At 44.3% G+C, this 20956-nt stretch overlaps 1 pseudogene across 1 annotated transcript; it reads right to left on the reverse strand.

Moving 5' to 3' along the window:
• Nucleotides 1–1916: 1916 nt before the first annotated feature.
• LOC307064149 (lysozyme g-like protein 2) lies at nucleotides 1917–16973 on the reverse strand (annotated as a pseudogene). Its single transcript has 6 exons — nucleotides 16914–16973; nucleotides 16531–16620; nucleotides 16322–16442; nucleotides 4423–4619; nucleotides 3399–3538; nucleotides 1917–2035 (listed from the first exon to the last, which is right to left on the reverse strand). The product of its transcript is annotated as a lysozyme g-like protein 2 (transcript).
• Between the last annotated feature and the right edge of the window lie 3983 nt (nucleotides 16974–20956).

Here is a 20956-nt window from a genome sequence, read left to right on the forward strand (position 1 = left end):
CATCTGGTATCTCAGTCATAAAAAGAATACTGGGGGAATAGATTCAGAGTATGAGTCATCATACTATTTCTTGTTTTTCACATTATTTGGAAATTACTTCACCTGGGTGTACTTTTTTGCTTTAGTAGTGACATTGAAGGAGTTGGCAATTAGATGGAGTACATGCTGTGGTTTCTCCCACAGAAGAAATCATTCTTGAGCGAAGTGAACATCTAAAGAATGTCCTGGATTGCCCACATGCAGAGATAATAATCAAAATATTTAACCGGTTCAGCATGGTCCTCAACCAATCATAAAAGATGCTGGTCTACATGCTGCAGGGCTGCCTCACCAGCTGACCATAGGCTCTGCCCAGTGAAACACAGGGGTCCCAGTTCTGCCTGGGTCAAATCTGCAGGTAGGGTTGAGAGGTCACTGAGCAGAGAAGGGTTTACTTGGCTTTCTCCAAGGGGGCTCAGAGGTAGGTGGGTATGATTTTGATTCCTCCTCAGAAAAAGAAGTGATGTGTAGAAACATTTATTGAACATCTCTGAAGGGAGCTAAAGGCCCAGCAGGGGCCACATCGGCAGGGACTTTGAGAGCTTTACATTCCAACATATTATTTGTGTTTTCTTCTGAGTATGGACGTAAAGCCACAAACTGCATCAGGTTTCCTTCTGGAAGAATGTCTCTTCTCCATTGTGGGTGGTCTGGGAAAGACCAAAAAGCAAAGCAGCCAGCCTGTAGGTGTGTATATGGTCCAAGGTAAGTCCATCAGTCTCTCCTGGAACTATAAAAGTGAAGCAGAATGATGAAAGGATGGGAGAAAACGTCGTTGGATTTCATTTACACAGTGAGAGTGCCCATTCATTCATGCAGTAGGGATGCTATAAAGTATGGTCAACTGCTTCCTGCTACCCAGACCCCAGAGTTGCCTGGTTACTCTTCTTGTCCTTGACCCTCTCATTGGCTCTGTGAGCCTTTTGATAGCCTTTCAGTAATTTCCTTTTACTGCTTAAAATTTCCAGAACTGGTTAATTTTACTTACACCTAAAGAACCATAGCAAAATTGGCTCCTATATGCTTATCTTCAGCCATGTTTGGTGGAGAATGGACCTCTTGAAAGATTGTGTGGCAGCAACTACTGAAAAGGGAAGAAAAGAAGCCAGTCCCTGGATCTTCAGCAAACAAGAGGAAGAAGACACAAGAGGTAGGTGTGGGCCTGAGGGACACAGTGTACGTCCCTTGAGGAAGATCAGCTTCACCACAGTTGGCTCTCAGGTACTCAGGGAGCTAGAATTCCACCCTGGGTTCTCCATGGCCTCCCAGGTTGACTGGCTTGGGAGTCAGGCATTCCTCACAAGCAAAGCCCTAGTAGCTTGAGCAGATACTAGGAAAAGGACAAAGGCTCAGATCAGGCTCTCTTCTTGTTAGCAATTCTGGTAAGACAGGGAGTAGGTGGGCATTGAAATCATGGGCTAGGAGTTCCCTGGAAGTCCAATGGTTAAGGCTCCACGCTTCCACTGCAGGGGGGTATGGGTTTGATCCCTGGTTGGGGAACTAAGATCCCACATGCCGTGTGGTATAACCAAGAAAAAAAAAAAGTAAAGAAAAGAAATCATGGACTAAAATGAGGCCTTGCTGCAATCTGTAGACTTACTCTTAAGAATATGCTAAGAATATGTCACTTACTATGATATTTACATTTACTGCACAATAATTATGCATATGTTTATGCATATTTCATGGGAACCATAATGTGAACTGGGTGGATTTTCCTTTTTTATGCTTATTTGCATGAAGAAAAGTGAGAAATGAATTTTCTGTCATAAGTGCAACCATTCCTTTGCCAGTGTTGGGTACAACACAACCATATCAAACCCTCAAAGAAGGGCCATCTGAGCACCTGCCAACCTGGCCCACCCACAGAGCTTTGCCTAGAAGCCGTGTCTCTTATAGAATTTAGCTCGAGTTATAATATCACTGATGAAGTCACTGTCTATGTCCACGGGGGTACCAATGGCTTCAGTTCCTGACTTGAAGGCTGAGAGACCACCTGAAATGAAACCAGAGGTTCAGATTAAAAGATTAACTTTCAGCAGAAATAAGCTATGAGCATTCCCGGGATGTCAGCCCTCCAGGGAAATCTTCCAAAGCAGACAGTCCCAGATCCTCTTTCCCCCTTTCCTCTCCTCCTGAAAGGATCCATTTCCTCAAGAATCACTGAAAAAATTCCAGATTGGTTTCCTTCTCTTTCTCTTTTTCTGAAGACTTTTGTTTTTCTTGCTGCAAAAGTCAGATTTGTTTCTTATTTAGTGCAGGCCTGGCAAAACTAGATCCCCAGTAAACCTTCAGTCTAAAACTGCTTGTAACATTCTCTCAGTCATTCAAGAACTCACTCATTTATTCATTCATTCATTCATTCAATAAAATTTTTTAAGCACCTACTATGGACCAGGATGTGTGCCACACTGAGTGCACGGTGCACAATGATGCTCAAGACATACTCATTCCTTTGTAGGTGTATGTGTGCAATATGCATGTTTGTTCATACGTGTATTATCCCCTAGAAGGTTAATCTTCAGTAGTTACTCATGTGTTTACCATAATTGTGCTCTGCTCGGATGTCTAGAGATAAAGACCCCTGGTCCTGATCCCTGCCTTCAAGGACTTTGAAATAGAAAATAGAAACTGTTTATTTGAAATTAAGGCCATAAAATGTAAAACTGTTTATTTGAAATTAAGGCCATAAAAGGAGAGAGGTATATACATACCATGGGCCTATAGGAGGCAGACTTAATAAGAATTGGTATGGCTGGATGTGAAGGGAGAAGGAACCAGAGAACCTAAGAAAAAAATGTTTTTTCTGGCTGGGATGACTGGGTATATTATAGTGCCTTTCACAGAGATAGAAAATACAGAAGAAAAAGCAAATTTATAGTGGGAGGCTATTGAGTTAGTTCAGTCTGGGAGATGCTGAACCTGAGGGGGTCTGTGATCAGCCGAGCAGGGATTTCCGCCTGGACACATCATGGTACCTAAAGCCCTGGTGTCACTGAGGATGCTCAGAGAGTGAAAACTTGTTCAAAAAATTCAGAAAGTGGGTAACAGCTTCTTGCACCAGGGGGAAAATAACCCATCAGAGGAAGGCAAACATATTCTTTGAAACAATCGCACTAACTCTCAAGGTATCACTCAATGGCTCAATAACCAATGAGATGTAATAAGAACACCCAACGTCTGGCAGAAGGGGAATGGAAATTGGGAATGAAGAACACTCTAAGGAACTCAGTGCTTCAGAGAACACTAGGGGTCCTCCCAGGCCCACTGCTGACCCTATGGACACAGGCCCAGGGAGGCCCAAGGTACACGTGGCCTTCTGGGCTCTCACTGCTCTTCTAAACAAAGCACTGGTCTACCTTTAAGGTATTGAGCCACACTCCACGTGGGGAATTTTTTCTGGATTGCCTTAATTCTGTCTGTGAGAATCCCAACAGCCTGCAAAAGGTGTTCTTTGCTGTCCCAGGTACCAACAGGTTGATGGATTTTTTTTATCAAGCTAGAAAATTCAGATAAGAATGTCAACATCTGGATGGAGCAACACATTTTTCTGCTGTCCTGATTTCTCCTCTTTATGTTCAAGGTCAGAGACACTGGCCTTATCCCTTTTCTTTATTCCCACAGAATCAATTCTAAAAGTCCTTTCACAGAAAAGAGAATCAGAGAAACACAGTAAGATTTGGGAGAAGTGTATGTGGCATAGTTTTAGTTAAGCACTCAAATATAGAAAAAAAAAGAAAAAGTTGTTTCAAAACAAATAATGAGCACCCAAAGTCTAGATATTTGCAGTCAAAAATAACTGGAAGGCTAGAAGTCTGGGTTTCTCAGACAATTTAAAATAAAGCCTGGGGGAGTTCCCTGGCGGTCCAGTGGTTGGGACTCAGTGCTTTCACTGCCGGGGCCTGGGTTCAATCCCTAGTGGGGGAACTAAGATCCCTCAAGCCGTGTGGAATGGAATAGAATAGAATAGGGGAAAACCTGGAAGCAAATATCCTGATAATTTGGGTCCCCTTCCTCCAATTTGCCTAAAGGACAAGTTGGTTCAAGTAGGGTTTCATTATAATGTTTTGATCTACATGGATGAAATTTACTATTGCATGAACCTCAAAGGGATACCTGTAATAGTACCCTTTATAAAATTTTCTCAATTTAAGTACATTGCATAATATTAATTACAAATTGTAATTACAAAACTCATAAGATACTTTAAAAAAAGGATATCCAATAACTGGTATATCTTGACACGTTTACAGAAATCCCAGTGGCAATTATGCAAATACCAGTGTTTTGAAGCCTAGGATAAATGCAGATAGATTTCCAGTTTGGGGTAGCTTCTGTGAGGAAGCATGAAGTGGGGCTGATGGAAAGTTTCTAGCTGAGTACCTGCATCAAGCCAAATTTAAGTCCTTTGTGGTCCCAGGCGTCTTGCCGGACGGTTCCGCCATGGCTTTCTCTGGAACTGATGGCTGCAATGAGAGCAGGGTCCATGCAGTGCCTCAGCCCAACTTCTTTGATTAGAATTTGGTAAGACTTGAAGACCTTCAAATCCATCTCAGCAAACATTTCAGAACCACGGATGCCTACACCAATAGAAAATAAACTGTTTCCTCCACTCCAGAGGAGACCCCTTTTTCAAAGTTTAATAAGTTAGCCACAGGTCCTGACTGTGGCCCACAGGCTTGGGACAACCATTTTAGGACATTTTTTGATCTCTGATTGCATAAACCCAGAAAGGTCCTCAGCCCCAGATGGATACCACTTCTGCTTTCTTTCTTGTTCTCTTTTCTGCCACATCTGGTGCATTGGGAAAAGTCTTGGACTAGAAGTCAGCCAACCTATGTTTGAGTTTGGTTCTGACACTACCTAGCCCTGGGCCCTTGGGAAGTCTCTCCTCCTTGCTGAGCCTCGGTTGTCTGATCTGTCAACTGGGAAGGTAGGATTAGATTGACCTTGTAGTTGCTTCCAGCTCTGACATGCTAATACTGAGACAACATGAAGAAGACTTCGGATCAGAATTACACAAGAGAGGACATACAGAGAGGGTTGCTTAAAATGCTCATGCTGTAACCTGAAGTAGACACAACAACAAACGAGAAAACATAGCCAGAATTTGATACTTTATTTAAGCAATCATTCCAATATGTAGAAATAAACACATCTCGACCAGGTTTGGAAAAGATGAAGGGAAAATGAAAAGAAGCAGATTGATAGGGGAGTCAGGGTTCTGTTTTTCTCTCTCTCTCTCTTTTTTTTTTTTTTTTTTTCCGATACGCGGGCCTCTCACTGTTGTGGCCTCTCCCACCGCGGAGCACAGGCTCCGCACACGCAGGCCCAGCAGCCATGGCTCACGGGCCCAGCCGCTCCACGGCATGTGGGATCCTCCTGGACCGGGGCATGAACCCGTGTCCCCTGCATCGGCAGGCGGACTCTCAAACACTGCGCCACCAGGGAAGCCCCAGAAGCACGAACTCTTAAAGCAAACACAGAAGGAAGGAGGCAGCTTGGTGTGACTCATGCTGAGACAGGAGTTCAAGAAGAGAGAGAAAATACACTCCAGGGACCTGGTCAGTGGTCTAGGACTGAGAAGCCCAAGTTTTGGTCTGAAATCCCTTGTGGCCCTCCCTAGACCTGAGATTATGATTCTCCTCCTTTGCGCTTGCGTCCACATCCCCTGAGGAGTGTCCTTTGTGCTCCTCAGCTGGGCTCTCAGGGGCTGCTCTGGCCCACCCTGGAAAACTCCATGGGCACAGACACCATCAGCCCCATCATAAGCATCCCAGAGTGACCCAATAAAATGTACCTGTCCATCAGCTACCATGTGACAGAATAGGAGAGAAAAGTTCTCCCAACTCTTCAAGGAGTCCTTGGAGAGTTTCTCTGGCAGGTTTCCTCATGCCTGGCCACCATTCTGCCCTAAAGTGACACCCAGAATCATGTGAGCTTAAACTTTTATGAAATAACGAGAAATGGCAAAATGAAGACCAGTACTAATTTACCTGGCTAGCCCACTTTCCTGGTTTCACAAGCACTCTCATCCACCTTACATCAAACAAAGCTGTCAACACTGTAAAGTAAGTGCTATTCTCACCCTTCCAGTGGATGCTCAGGAGACCTGAGTGACTTGTTGAAACCCCAGAGCTAACACTCAGACAAGCTCTGTGGACCCCACGTCCAGTGCTCTCTCCATCACTCCGCTGCGTGGGGCTGTGGGAAGTAGTGGGAACCTAAAGGATATGCTGAGAGGATCAAAACTGTGGGGAAGGGCAGGAAGGCTTGGGGTGGCATCTCAAGGGAAGGGACAAAATCCTGTGGAAGCCACGCTTGCCAAAAGGAGTCACCTTCTGAGAGAAAGAGGAAGAAGAGGAGGAGGGCAAGGTGGACAGTGAGATGATCAATACCACAGTATTTCAGGCCTTCCAATCCCGCAAGAAGCCCCAGGGGTGTAGAGGGTCTGGAGGTCTCCATAGCGTCCCCAACTGCTGCTTTCAGATGAGCCTACAAATGGAGAAAATGTCAGCCTAAGACATTGAACTAGTAATTCTGATCCTGCTTCTATCCATCATGAAGTGATGTTAATAAAAATAACTGGGGCTTCCCTGGTGGCGCAGTAGTTGAGAGTCCGCCTGCCAATGCAGGTGATACGGGTTCGTGCCCCAGTCCGGGAAGATCCCACATGCTGCAGAGTGGCTAGGCCTGTGAGCCATGGCCACTGAGCCTGCGCGTCCGGAGGCTGCACGTCCAGAGCCTGCACGTCCAGAGCCTGTGCTCCGCAACGGGAAAGGCCGCAACAGTGAGAGGCCCATGTACCGCAAAAAATATATAATAATAATAATAATAATAATAATAATAATAATAATAACTGTACTAAAATCAATGACAACAGGAACTCAATTTGCCATGGAAACACTTTTGAAATTTACAGTATGGCAACTAAGTGATCACAGATACTAACTTCTTACCTCCTCTTCCATGGACTCGAGAACAGTTGGAGCAGTTATACTACTTGCAAAGCTCTGGGGCTGAACAGTGCTGTTGGGTGGGTGTCTTAGAATCAAAGCAGAGATTCTGTGTTCCCTGTAAACTAGTCCTCATCTTGTGTCTTAGGTGAGCTCGGCACTTCTCCCTCAAATACTCCTAACTCATTGGTCTGGTGAGATACTTGTGTTTGCCCTGGAGAGACATGTAGTATGAAGCCTGGTCCTCCCTGGGACCTCAACCCAGACCCAAAGTAAAGGCACAGCTGGTAAACTGGGACTTGGAGTTGGCTTCCCCTGCTCTGGTGTGCACTTCTAGGTGGGAGCCTAAGACAACGAAGGGGGGAGGATACGTTGTGAGGTCCAGGACCAGGTCTCTATGCCGGGGCTCCCTCTTTCCCCTTCTTCCCTTTCTCTCTTTGCCCTTCCATCTCTCTCCCTAACTTTCACTGTCATTCTAGTCACTGAAGGGGAGGGCATTGTCTAGAATTTATAATTCACACCACAAGGAGGGCACATGAGCCAGCAACAAGTTACCTACAGGGGGCAGGAAGCTGCCCCTTGACAGAATCATCTCACTATAATCAGCCTGTAATGACTTCTCATTAGATTACTCTTTTTGATTAATTTAATCTTTGACTAAATTAGATTATATCCTCAAATCTTAATGATATGCAGATCTTTGTAAATATATCTGTTGCACATCATCATCTGTGTACTGTAGGTTTATGTAAATGCATTTTAAAGTTCTGTTTTCTTACTAAGAGCTTCATGGGATTGACATCTGAAAATACTGGTATTTTGGAGTAAATACTTCTATTTTAAAATCTTGTGATGAGTAATCTAAGAGAAATGAGGAAATGAAATGACTTGGTCTTTTATGAGTGTACTAAAAATTAAATGAGCCAACTGTTCCTTGTTTATTTTTTAATCAGTGCACTTTTTATCTTTATAATTGGTGACAAATACCCTTAATAGTAGTTGGTTGTGTCACTCATTACTCCTTGCCCTGTAGTCTCTCCCTAATCACATTATAGGCTCCCCAAAATTTCCTTTTCTTTTCTCTTGTAACGGTCTTTATTTTAAAGTCCATTTTGTCTGATATGAGTATTGCTACTCCAGATTTCTTTTGATTTCTATGTGCATGGAATAACTTTTTCCATCCCCTCACTTTCAGTCTGTATGTGTCCCTAGATCTGAAGTGGGTCTCTTGTAGATAGCAAATATTATGGGTCTTGTTTTTGTATCCATTCACCCAATCTATGTCTTTTTGTTGGAGGATTTAATCCATTTATGTTTAAGGTAATTATTGATAATGTATTTTCTGCCATTTTGTTAATTGTTTTGGATTTGTTTTTGTAAGTCCTTTTTCTTCCTTTCCTCTTTTGTTCTCTTGTGATTGTTGACTAACTTTAGTGTTGTGTTTGGATTCCTTTTTCTTTTTTTGTGTGTATCTATTATAGATTTTCGGTTTGCAGTTACCATGAGGATTTGATATAGCAGTCTGTATATAAGCAAGATTGTGTTAAGTTGCTGGTCTTTTAATTTCAGATGCATTTCCAATATCCTGCATTTGTGCTGTCCTCACAATTGCTGATTTTTTTTTTTTTTTTTTTTGGTACGCAGGCCTCTCACTGTTGCGGCCTCTCCCGTTGCAGAGCACAGGCTCCGGACGCGCAGGCTCAGCGGCCATGGCTCACGGGCCTAGCCGCTCTGCGGCATGTGGGCTCTTCCTGGACAAGGGCATGAACCCATGTCCCCTGCATCGGCAGGCAGACTCTCAACCACTGCGCCGCCAGGGAAGCCCAACAATTGCTGATTTTGATATCAAATTTGTGTGCAGATGATTTCCTACCTTTACTGTATGTTTACCTTTACCGGTGAGCTTTTCCATTTGTAATTTTTGGTTTCTAGTTGTGGCCTTTTATTTTCCACCTAGAGAAGTTCCTTCAGCCTTTGTTGCAAAGCTGGTCTGGTGGTGCTGAATTCTGTTAGCTTTTGCTTGTCTGTAAAGCTTTTGATTTATCTGTTGAATCTAAATGAGAGCCTTGCTGGGTAGAGTATTCTTGGTTGTAGGTTCTTCCCTTTGATCACTTGAAATATATCGTGTCACTCCCTTCTGGCCTGCAGAGGTTCTGCTGAGAAATCAGCTGAAAACCTTATGGGAGTTCCCTTGTACATTATTTGTTGCCTTTCCTTTGTTGCTTTTAATATTTTTTCTTTGTCTTTAATTTTTGTCAGTTTGATTACTATGTGTCTTGGCATGTTCCTCCTTGGGCTTATCTTGCCTGGGACTCTCTGCGCTTCCTGGACTTGGGTGACTATTTCCTTTTCCATGTTAGGGAAGTTTTTAGCTATTATCTCTTTGAATATTTTCTCAGGTCCTTTCTCTCTCCTCCTTCTGGGACCCCTATAATGTGAATGTTGGTGCACTAGATGTTGTCCCAGAGATCTCTCAGACTGTCCTCATTTATTTTCATTCTTTTTTCTTTATTCTATTCCACCACAGTGATTTCCACCATTCTGTCTTCCAGCTCACTTATCTGTTCTTCTGCCTCAGTTATTCTGCTACTGATTCCTTCTAGTGCGTTTTTCATGTCAGTTATTGTATTGTTCATCTGTTGCTTGTTCTTTAGTTCTTCTAGGTCTTTGATAAACATTTCTTGTATCTTCTTGATCTGTGCCTCCATTCTTTTTCCAAGATTGTGGATCACCTTTATTACCACTACTGTGAATTCTTTTTCAGGTAGATTGGCTATCTCCACTTCCCTTAGTCGTTCTTCTGGAGTTTTATCTTGTTCCTTCATCTGGAACATATTCCTCTACCATCTCATTTTGTCTACCTGTCTGTGATTGCAGTTTCCTCCACAGGCTGCAGGGCTGCAGCGTTTCTTGCTTCTGCGGTCTGCCCCCTGGTGGATGAGGCTGTCTCAGAGGCTTGTGCAGGCTTCCTGGTGGGAGAGACTGGTGCTTGCCCACTGGTGGGTGGAGCTTGGTCTTGTCCCTCTGGCGGGCAGGGATGTGTCAGGGGGTGTGGTTTATTGGACAGCTGTGTGTTCAGGAAGACTTTGAGCAGCCTGTCTGCTGTTGGGTGGGCCTGTGTTCCCACCCTGTTGGTTGTTTGGCCTGAAGCATCCCAGCACTGGAGCCTACAGGCTGTAGAGTGGAGCCAGGTGTTGGTGAGAAAATGGTGGCCTCCCAGAGGGCTCACACCAATGAGTACTCCCCAGAACTGCTACTGCCAGTGTCCTTGTCCCTGCAGTGAGCCAGAGCTGCCCCCCACACCTCCACAGGACACCCTCCAATACTAGTAAGTAAGTCTGGTCCAGTCTCTTATGAGGTCACTGCTTTTTCTTCTGGGTCCTGGTGTGCACAAGACCATGTGTGCACCCTCCAAGAGTGGAGTTTCTGTTTCCCCCAGTCTTGTGGAATTCCTGTGATCAAACCCTGTTGGCCTTCAAAGCCAGATTCACTGGGGGCTCCTCCTCCCATTACCAGACCCCAAGCTGGAGAGCCTCATGTGGGGCTCAGAACTTTCACTCCTGTGGGAGAACTTCTATGGTATAATTATTTTCCAGTTTGTGGGTCACCCACCTGGAGTGTATGGGACTTGATTTTATCATGATTGCACCCCTCCTACTGTCTCATTGTGGCTTCTTCTTTGTCTTTGGATGTAGGGTATCTTTAGCACTTTTTTGTTGATGGTTGTTCAGCAGTTAGTTGTGATTTTGGTGTTTCCATAAGGCGAGGTGAGCTCATGTCTTTCTACTCTGCCATCTTGTCTCCTTCACCCAAAGTTCTTTATAGTCCCAAAATTCCTTGTAAAATTTTAAAAAATATTTGTTGAATGGATGGTTCAAGAAAGAAAGGAATGAATGCAAGGCTGGCCCTATCTGAGAAGTTTTTAAAATTCAGAGCCAGGAAAAAATTTGCTTCTCTTGAGGAACTATGCTTCCTACTTTTCTTTGTCCAAAAAAAAAAAAAAATTACCTTTTCCTCTTTGCCCCAGTTGCAACGAACCTTAGGACCAAATCTGAAATTCAAGCATGGCAACGATGTCAGCCTCAGTGGTTAGCTGAGTCCCATCTCCTTGATCCCAGTGTTGCTAGTTTTTTATTGAATTACATTAGTTTTACAATGGTAAATCACGTCAATGCTTCTGTAGAATTATATGGTCTATTAATAAATTCAATAAATACTTCTGGTGAAAGAATTTTTATAGAGAAACAGTGAGCATTTTTCAATGATATGGATTTAAAGTCTGGCCCAAGCAATGCTGCTGTAATCCACCCCACATTCTGGAGAACCCCCTCCTTTTGTGAGGCACCTGGCAAGAGGCTGCTTGTCAGTGGCTGTTAGCAACTCCAGGATTTGTTGAACAGCTTGGTGGGAAAAAGAACATTTTCCACTGCAGTTTTAAGTATCAGAAGTACCACTATGTTCCCATGCTTATCTTTCCCATCTCCAAGGTCATTTGGGAAAAATACAACACACTCACCAGTAAAGGCAAGAAGGCCCAGAAGTAGCCACAGCACAGACATATTGAGGACTTGGCACTATGGATCCTAAAATGATTTTAAAATAGAAATTAGCTCAAAGATATGAAGATATCAATTGTTGTCATAACATTATGTAGTGTTTCTATGGAAAGATGTGAAAAGAATGAATGTGTGTCCCCCTGTCTGAACTAAGAAAATTAATTATTTGAATCCTAATGAAATAAGCCAGAGTGGGACATGTACTCCATCCATCCTTTTAATTAGCTTAAAAATGATGAGACTCCTGCTCAGCCCACAGGGACTCAACATACTGTCGAGTTACCAAATACAGGTTCTTTTAGGAAACCAAGATACTTTGATTCTCAATGCTGAGAAATATGGAGATCTGACTGCAGATCTTGAAAAGCCAATTTCTGATGCATGTAGCTTATCCCAATAGCCTCTTCATTATCAAAAGATAATACCAAAAGTAGAATTTCTTATCAGTGCTTCTCTTACTTTGGGTTCTTTTTCCTTCAGTTAAGAGGAAAGGTTACACTTTCCTTGGTGCCTTGCCATAGTCTTTGCTTTGGTTAGAAGGAGTTGGAAGACATTCCCCACTGCTCTAAGCCCCCAGCCTGGGAATCTCAGACCCCTTTTGTCACCTTGAGCCATGTTTCCCGTTCTCCCTCTGTAGGACTCCTAGGCAGGAACAAACCTGGGCCAGAGCCTGGGGAGACCAATAAACAGGCTATGTCCACCAGCAAAGTCAAATCCTCATGAAGTCAGGTCATGATAGGAGTCCAGGATTGAACTCATATGGGGGTCAGCAGACAAGAGATTGGACAACTGGTCACCATCAAGCGCTTGCTCTCAAATACTGTCTCATCCCAGCCATTCCTCTAATCACCTTCCTCGTGTACAAAGAGCCCTGGTTCCCCCACTAGCTACCAAATGAATATACAAATGCCACCCAGAATAGCTTGCCGCTGACCCCAGGGGATGCCTGAGGAGCCAGCCACCTGCCCCCAAAGCCTCCACCTTCCATGAGCCCCTTCTACTGCTGGCTGCTCCCATCATCTCCCTTGGTCAGCTGAGCTTGGCTATGATCCTTTTGAGTTATTACTATCATTACAAGTGGGGTGTGTATATTGGCACTTTCATAATGCTTTTCTCATCTCTTTTGTTTGAAGGTTAGTATTATGGGTGGTTCCTTCCAAACACCCAGGAAGAGAATATGTCAAGATGAAGAAGAGGTATTAAGGAAGTCATTTGAATTAACAAAAAGCCATGCTTTTTGTTTTTCTTCCCTACAACATTGAGATGGTCTATCTGATTTCCCTTAGTTGAGTAGAAAATGTCGTGCCCAGTCCAGAACACCAGAAAGATACAGGAACTTTGAATTTTAGCTGTGTTTACAGGAACTCTAAGATATAGTCACCTAACAGGAATCACCCACTGAGCCCCCAGCACTGAATGAGAGAGGACACTCCATCCCAGGAAAAAGAGCAGAGAAAGAGCCATGGAGGTACAGGAAAAGCTCGTAGTTTCATCAAAGTGTATATTTACAGAGGCTTCTCACTGGCTTTATGGAAAGGACCCATCAGAAAAAAGGACTGCTTGCATCCAGATGCAAAACCCAGAGCATTTTACTCTTTATACTGCTTTTCCAGGGAAAAAAATACTTCTTGGAAACACAAGTGGAAAAACTTAGCTTTTATTGCAACATGAAAGCTCATTTCATTTTCCAAGCATGGAACTAAATGTCTGTGTTGCGTAAGCACTTGAATGAAAAGAGTCTGTGTAAATACATGTGCCAATGACTTAGGTACACAGAGTTACTTTGGTTTGTTTTTTTTTTCAGTTACATCACGAAAGAGCAAGAAGTGACAATAAGACATCAACATAGCATATCGAAGGAACCCAAACTCTGTGACCCAACTTTCCAGGTGCCAAAAAGGAGTCTATGTTCAGAAGGGAGTGTTGAGGCGTCACTGGAGTGTGTGGGGGGAGAGTCCACTGGTCACCCAGGACTGATCCGGTCAAACCCCTGTGGCTCCAGACACTTGGAACCATTATCAAAACGTCAGGTCAGTCCAGCACTGTGTTCATGACGCCAAGCACAGCATCCACTGCAGCATCCCTCTTCTCCCTTTCTGGAGAGCAAAACTGTGACAGACAGCATGGGGGTGTCAAGGTGTAGGGCTCGTTGGAAACTGACAATCTGAATACCATTTGGGGCCAGTCCAGGTTCCTGGTGGCCTCCACTCACCCTTCCTCCACTGAGCACTTTTAATTCTCAAAGCAGTGTTTAGATTTGCAAGGTGTCATGGACCATTTCCTCGTCAGTTAAACAATGTTTCTGGAAAGATGGAAATAAAGGTCTTTGGTCTTTGTAGTTCTCTCACAAGACAACCCCCGTTCCCTTTCCATGAATGTTCTCCCAGATTTTCCCCACTAACCTTGAACCATAGGCATCCCAGGTCCTTAGGGTCCTCCAACCAACCTGGAAAAGGTGCCGTGTTAACAACCTAAGGTGCTGGGAGAGGGAGGTGGCCCTGCCCCATCGTGCCCCACCCCACGTGGTCCTGGAAGGACTGAGAACTGCTCTCGACACACACACCAGGCCGGTCTCCTCTGCTTCACGTTGTACTGTCACCCTGACCCCGGTTTTATTGCTAACTCAGCTTTCTTGCTTGCTCCCTATGGACTGAAAGGCCTTTCCAGTAGCATCACATCTTAGCCATATTCCCTCTCGCTCTCCCTCCTCACACACACCCTAGCATTGCCCCGCAGACTGCTGTGCACCAACAGGCCTTAAATGAAAATAACAGCAATGACAGTCACATACATAAAATGTTTCTGCCACTAGGACCACATTTTCTTGAGGAAAAATCTAACTTTCTAGAGTCAGATATAAGGCTCCTTTTAAACTCACTTTTTGCAGGGTTGCATTTTCACATGGTGCATGAAAATACATATTTACTGAATTTGGATTGTGAGCAAGGATTGCCAGCCTGGAAGGTTCGATCACTTCTCTTCACTCTCTGCAGGCAAATCCTTTCCTGGTTGAGAGAAACCTGGGAAGGAGTTCCTTCTCTCCCTTCGGCCTCTGTGCCTGCTTTCCTCACTTTGCCCATCTGGGAATCCCAGAGTTGGGAACTCCAGGAAGGCTCCTCTCCCAGTGCGAAGGACTGTCCCAGGAATATCCCGTTCTGAACAAAGTTCAAATCTAAGAGACTGTGGTCTCTCTTCCATCCAAGACTCTTGAAGCCTGTCTAGCCTTTGACTCTGCCAAGTTTAAGCTGTTAGACTTGTTGGCCCTAGATCTTTCACAGCCTCCAGAGAAGATAGGAGTTTGTTATCAAAGCGTCACTTAAGGTGGGTGGGGTTAATGAAATAGGAGGGAGCCTGAGGGTGGGGGAGAGGTTACATCTGGAAAAACATAAACACCTCTGTCCTTTGGCTTTGAATTCACAAAAAACACATCTCATATGGCCTATAACAGTTCCCATTAAATGCACACATGTTTCTGTTCTCCCATTCTTTCTTTCGCCTGTGCTCACAAATCCAAAAGTAACTATATACTTAAATTAAAAGAAATCTAAACATGTATAAGTATTGTAAAAAAAATCATTCTATCATCTACATAATCTTTTATAACTTGCGTTTTCCTTGCAAAGTTCTTGAGTTTTCTCTGACTCCAACTTTTCTTATTTATTTAGCAGCAGAGACACAGTCATTATCAGTTGATCAACATATCCTGGATTTTTCATGCTAAATAGAGCTGAGCAGAGTTCCACCGCTCACCTGTTTTCAGTGAGCTCTTGTCCTTAGCCCATCACCCCTTATATAGAGTCCCTGGCCTGCTGCCTCTTTCAAAAAGGGTTGACTTCACCCTCTTACTAAGAGATTTATGGCTAAGTCTTAAAATTATAGTAATCATCAAATAATTATAAAGACCTTGAACTTATATAGGGCCTTTTATTCAAGGACGTCCTGACATTTTGCAAACATTAAGCAATATTATTTCCTGCCACACCTCAGAGGGCAGATCCTAGTTCTATTCATTTTGACATTTCTGGTCCTACACTTGTTTTTATTTGCACCAGTTTCTGGGAATGGGGCCAGGTAGGAAGGAAGGAAGGGAGGAAGGGAGGGAGGGCGGAAGGAACTGAATCTGGAGTGTTAGAAACTCTTATTCTTGGTGTGTATTTCAGGCAAGCAGAGCCACACCTTAGGCTGAATGATGCTCTTCTATACACATCTAATACCTACAGTTTGTTCCTAAATGTCTACCCCAATAGATACTTCAAGAGGGTTTATATGAAATTTCCAGGAAAGACTCCTTGCCCCAGATTGCCCAAGGGATGAGTTCCATAACTAAAACAAGGAGCCTCCTCCACCACCATGCCCTATGCCGCAGCTCTACTGAATGGCTTGATCTCCCCCAAGCAGCCCCATCATTTGCTCTCTGCCTATGGACAGGCTCCTCCCTCTGGCAGAAATGCCCTCGGGGACAGGACTGTGTGTCATTTGTCTTTACAACCCTAGCACCTAACACCCTGCCCAACACATATGAGATACTCAATAAAACCCATGGAATAAATGGGTTGCGCATTGGCTGACTTGTTGCTAATCTGTCTCCTCTGCATCCCCTGCCTTCTCCTGGGTCCCCTGCCCTGCCACTCCTGGAATGTGTGAGAGCAGTGAACTTGGCGGCTTCATTCATGACTGAGTCCTCAGAGACCAAATCAGAGTCTAGCACATTGTGTGTGTTCGGTAAATATTTGTTGAATCAGTCAATGCATGAAGAATCTTCAATCTCACCCAGCAAGGTTCCGATTGGGCCTCCAACCTCGCATTCCAGGTTGGTTTCCATGCTGCCTGGTAGGTATTTCAGCCTGAGAACAACTTGCGAGCAAGAACTGGGCCTTTTTTCCTGTATCCCCTAAATGGCACATAAGAGGTATTCGGTAGATGTTGATAGAATGAATAAATGAACCAAAGGATATTTATGACTTGGGGAAGTCACTGACTCCGTATTTGCAGCTCAGACTTTGGGGACTGGGATTTCCTAGTTCACTCCCCATGGCGGAGATGGTGAGGCTACGAGAAGACAGGGCACTCTGAGCAAGGATCCAGACCCAGAGACCAGGAGTTCCTGAACTTTACATTTGGGGCGAGGGTGTGAGAATGCTGGTCTCCTCTCTGTTGTTGGCAGAGTTGGGATAAAAAGCAGATAAATAATGTACCCCACTAGAAGCCATATCCCTACCAAACAATGGAATCCTTTCTCTTTATTTTGTCTACCAAGGTCTAGCACACACCAATGACAACTCAAATTTATTAGAGTGTGTGAAAATTCGGGAAGGCCCTGGCCCCATCTGCAAAAACACCACGTCACCACGGCCAATCAAACCCAGTGCCGAGGATGCACATCAGCATCCTGGAAGTTTCTCCTCTGGTTGGCAGCCAGCATGTTGCCTGGCAACAGCTCCACGGAAATGATGCACACCAATGCCCTCAGGCTCATTCAGTCCTCAGCTACTCTGTATGGACAACCTCCCTTTCACAGACCTGGCGGACACTCAGTGGGGAAGCTGGGGCGGAGTGCGGGTAAGGACAGGTATTGAAAAGAAAGCTTGTTGCACCTGTTCTTAAGTGAGACTAAATATTAGAAACAGCTGAAGATATTCCCTGCCATGCCCCATACAATTCTGACACCAGTTCTGAGGTGTGTGTTTTTTTCCATCCCAAGCAGTTCTGTGACACCAGCTGAGTCCTATAATTTAACTCAATTCTGACACTATCTACCTGGAAATCGTGTCAGATCCCAAACATTAAGGTCTCAGTCCTATAAGACTGCCCTCCACCCCCATCTCCAACTTCAGAAGCCAATTTTTTTGTGTGTGTGTGGTACGCGGGCCTCTCACTGTTGTGGCCTCTCCCGTTGCGGAGCACAGGCTCCGGACGCGCAGGCTCAGCGGCCATGGCTCACGGGCCCAGCCGCTCCGCAACATGTGGGATCTTCCCAGACCGGGGCACGAACCCATGTCCCCTGCATCGGCAGGCGGATTCTCAACCACTGCACCACCAGGGAAGCCCAGAAGCCAATTTTAAGTCCAGGTTGCACCTGGTCTTCTGACCTACCGGCTGTAGATCAGAAGTTCCAACGACCTCTCCTTGGGTTCCATTAATTTGCTAGAATGGGTCACAGAACTCAAGAGAACCTTATACTTACTAGATTACCTATTTATTTCAAAGGCTATAACTCAGGAACAGCCAGATGGAAGAGAGGCTGTAGGGCAAGGGATGGGGAAGGGGTACAGAGCTCCCATGACCTCTCTGGCACCACTCTCCCCACATCCCCACATGTTCACCAACTCAGAAGCTCTCTGAACCCTCTCCTTTTGGGTTTTATGGAGGCTTCATTGCAGAGGCAGGATTGATTAAATCATTGGTTATTGGTGACTGAACTCAAGCTTCAGCCCCTCTCCCCTCCCAAGTAGAGGGGTGGGATTGAAAGTTCCAGCCCTAAAATCACCAGATTGGCAACCAGCCCCCATCCTTAGGGGCTTTCATTAAAATAGCAAAAGACAACTTTATGGTTCTCATCACTTAGGAAATTCTGAGGGTTTTAGAAGCTCCGTGCCAGGAAGGGGACAAATGGAGGGACCAAGCTAGGAACCCAGGCTTAGGCTAAGAGCCAAACATGTTTCCCCCTAGATGCGGCTCCAGGTGGCATTTGGTCCTGAAGTTATGGACAGTCTCTTTTAGGCAGGGGCTTCCTGGACTCTTCTATTCAGTCGCTGCCCTACTCAGTGTTTGACCTTTCCACCACTGTCAGTCCTGAGTGGAGCTCCTGTCTTTGGTTGCTATTCATGTCTCTGGGAAATGGCTTCTCACGGACCCTGCTGATTCTTCGATGACTTCTAATTCCTCCCACCCTAAGAATCCTCGTGACCTAAGAGGGCATTTTCCAAAAAGCCTCCAGGACACTGCAGAAAAAATGACAGATATGTACTATTGTACACGTCAGAGTCCAGGAATGCTCCTTGTGGCATTTTATAAGAGGTGGCTGGCTGGATAGGGCAGGTGCTGTGTTGTGCTCTGCTAATATTACCCGGGGGAAAACTTGGCAGCTCTTCTTGCCCTCCCCTGAGGAAGGACACACAGGCTGGTCCCAGACACAGGCTTGAGGTGCAGTCTAACAGAAAGTACCCCATAGATACCGGGTGTGGCCTACACTCACTTGGTGGGCAAGCTGAAGAGGGCTTTCCTGTTTCCACATCCTGGAAAGCTCTTGTTAGTGTTTTTCTAAGAACAAAGGAAGGAACTGATCTGATCTGATGTGCACCTATAGAACCTTTATACTCATTTCAAGAGACCCTACAGTCATATAAGCCTTATCACTGCTCTTTATCATAGATTATTCAAAACACCAGGAACAATAAAATCTATGCGATTTTTTTCATACATTGAACACAGAATTTGTGGATGATTTTTTTCTATTTCTTTTCACAGTCTATGATGCCATCCTCAGAAACAGAAGTCTACATGTAGTCGAGCATTCTCATTGCAAAAGGCCATATCTTCTAGTTTTCAATAAGGTCAATGTGACAGTGGAAAGATACGATTGAATTTTCAGCGTGGTAAAAGTTTGACTACCTAAAACTATCAGATGGAAAAAGGTGCCATGTCTAAATATACTGCTGGTTGCTGAAAGGAAAACTCAAAACCTTGCTGCTTTTCTTAGTGATCGCCAGAAGAAGAGGAGTATTTTGATCAATCTTGCTCACAAGACACCTCCTGCCAGCTCTGGGGTTCAGAAAGAATTGACTTATTCTTTTTTTTTTTTTTAATTTTATTTATTTATTTATTGATGTATTTATTTATGGCCGTGTTGGGTCCTCGCCTCCGCACGTGGGCCCCCTCCAGCTGCGGTGAGCGGGGCCACTCTTCATCGTGGTGCGCAGGCCTCTCACTGTCACGGCCTCTCTTGTGGTGGAGCACAAGCTCCAGACACGCAGGCTCAGCAGTTGTGGCTCACGGGCCTAGTTGCTCCGCAGCATGTGGGATCCTCCCAGACCAGGGCTCGAACCCGTGTCCCCTGCATTGGCAGGCAGATTGACAACCACTGCGCCACCAGGGAAGCCCTGACTTATTCTTAATAGTCAAACCCCAGTTCATTGAGAGGTTCTACCATGTTTGCTTTTTTGGGGGCGAAAAATCTTCTATTTTGCATTCCTCCTTTTTAATCTTTGGCTTGGCACATCCCTAAATTGTGAAATCTCCTTGTGTGTTAAGAACAGTGTTTTAATACCAATTTATAAACATGCGAGTACTCATATAAATTTAGACATGTAAATGCATGTCTTTTATTAGCTTTCCTCTTACACCTAATAAAATCTCCAAGAGAAATACTTTTCAATTGTCAAAAACTTCTATTACATGGACCTGAAACTACTTTTGCCTGAAAGTATTAGGGAGATGATCTATGAATGAAGGCTGGATCTTTAATTTGTTTCAGATTACTTCTAGTTTACATGAAGAAAAAGAATGATTGGGGATTTGAATTATGAACCAGACGTAGGTACTTTTGTACATTTTCTATTTATATTCATATGATGCCTTTTCTCCAATAAGTGTGAAATAAAATATGACCCCGTGTAACAAATACAATACAAAAACAAGGCAAATAATAAATGCCTAGGCTGACTATGGAGAAAAGCAATTCCAGGAAGCAAGTAACAACTGTATTCCTTTTAAAATATTTCTGTCCATCCATTAAATAAGTATTTACTTAGGTTAGTACCCACATTGTGCCAACCACTGGGTTTATGCCAGGAATAAAGAGTTGAATAAGACACAATCTCTGCCCTCAAGAAGCTTACTGCCAGGTGTTTACTGATATTTTTCTGACTTCTGTTGAGCCAAGGGGCTAAATTGCTGGTTCCCCCGGAGCAAACATCCAACCTCTCATGTACAGACCATAAAACTCCATAGGCTCCATTAGCCACCCTGAAACAAACTGATGAAGTAAATCTAAGTAAAGTTCTTTATTGTCCACAGGCATAGAAGTGTGAGACCAATAAAACTGTCTTATTCAGAAACCAATAAAATTCTTTTTGTGACTCATGCAGTTTGTCTCAAATATCCCAAATGTGGAAACCTGCCCAAGGGATCACCCGGTCAGACCTCACAGTGGTGGATCACCTCCCAGGGTATCAGATACTTTCACACATGCTATAGCAGCACCCTTATGATGTATAAAGCAGGTATAATCATTACCCATATTTTACAGTTGAGGAAACTGTGATCCTCAATAATAAAATGACTTAGATGACCAAATCATCAAGGAGCCAAAGGTCAGGTTAGGTAGACTTGTTTGCCTACAATTTTATGTCCTGTAACTCCCCAGAGAGGATAGAGTTCCTCTCTTTAATGGGATCTCTGGGAGTA

This window comes from Hyperoodon ampullatus (assembly GCF_949752795.1).
Source record: "Hyperoodon ampullatus genome assembly, chromosome: 15".
NCBI lineage: Eukaryota > Metazoa > Chordata > Mammalia > Artiodactyla > Ziphiidae > Hyperoodon > Hyperoodon ampullatus.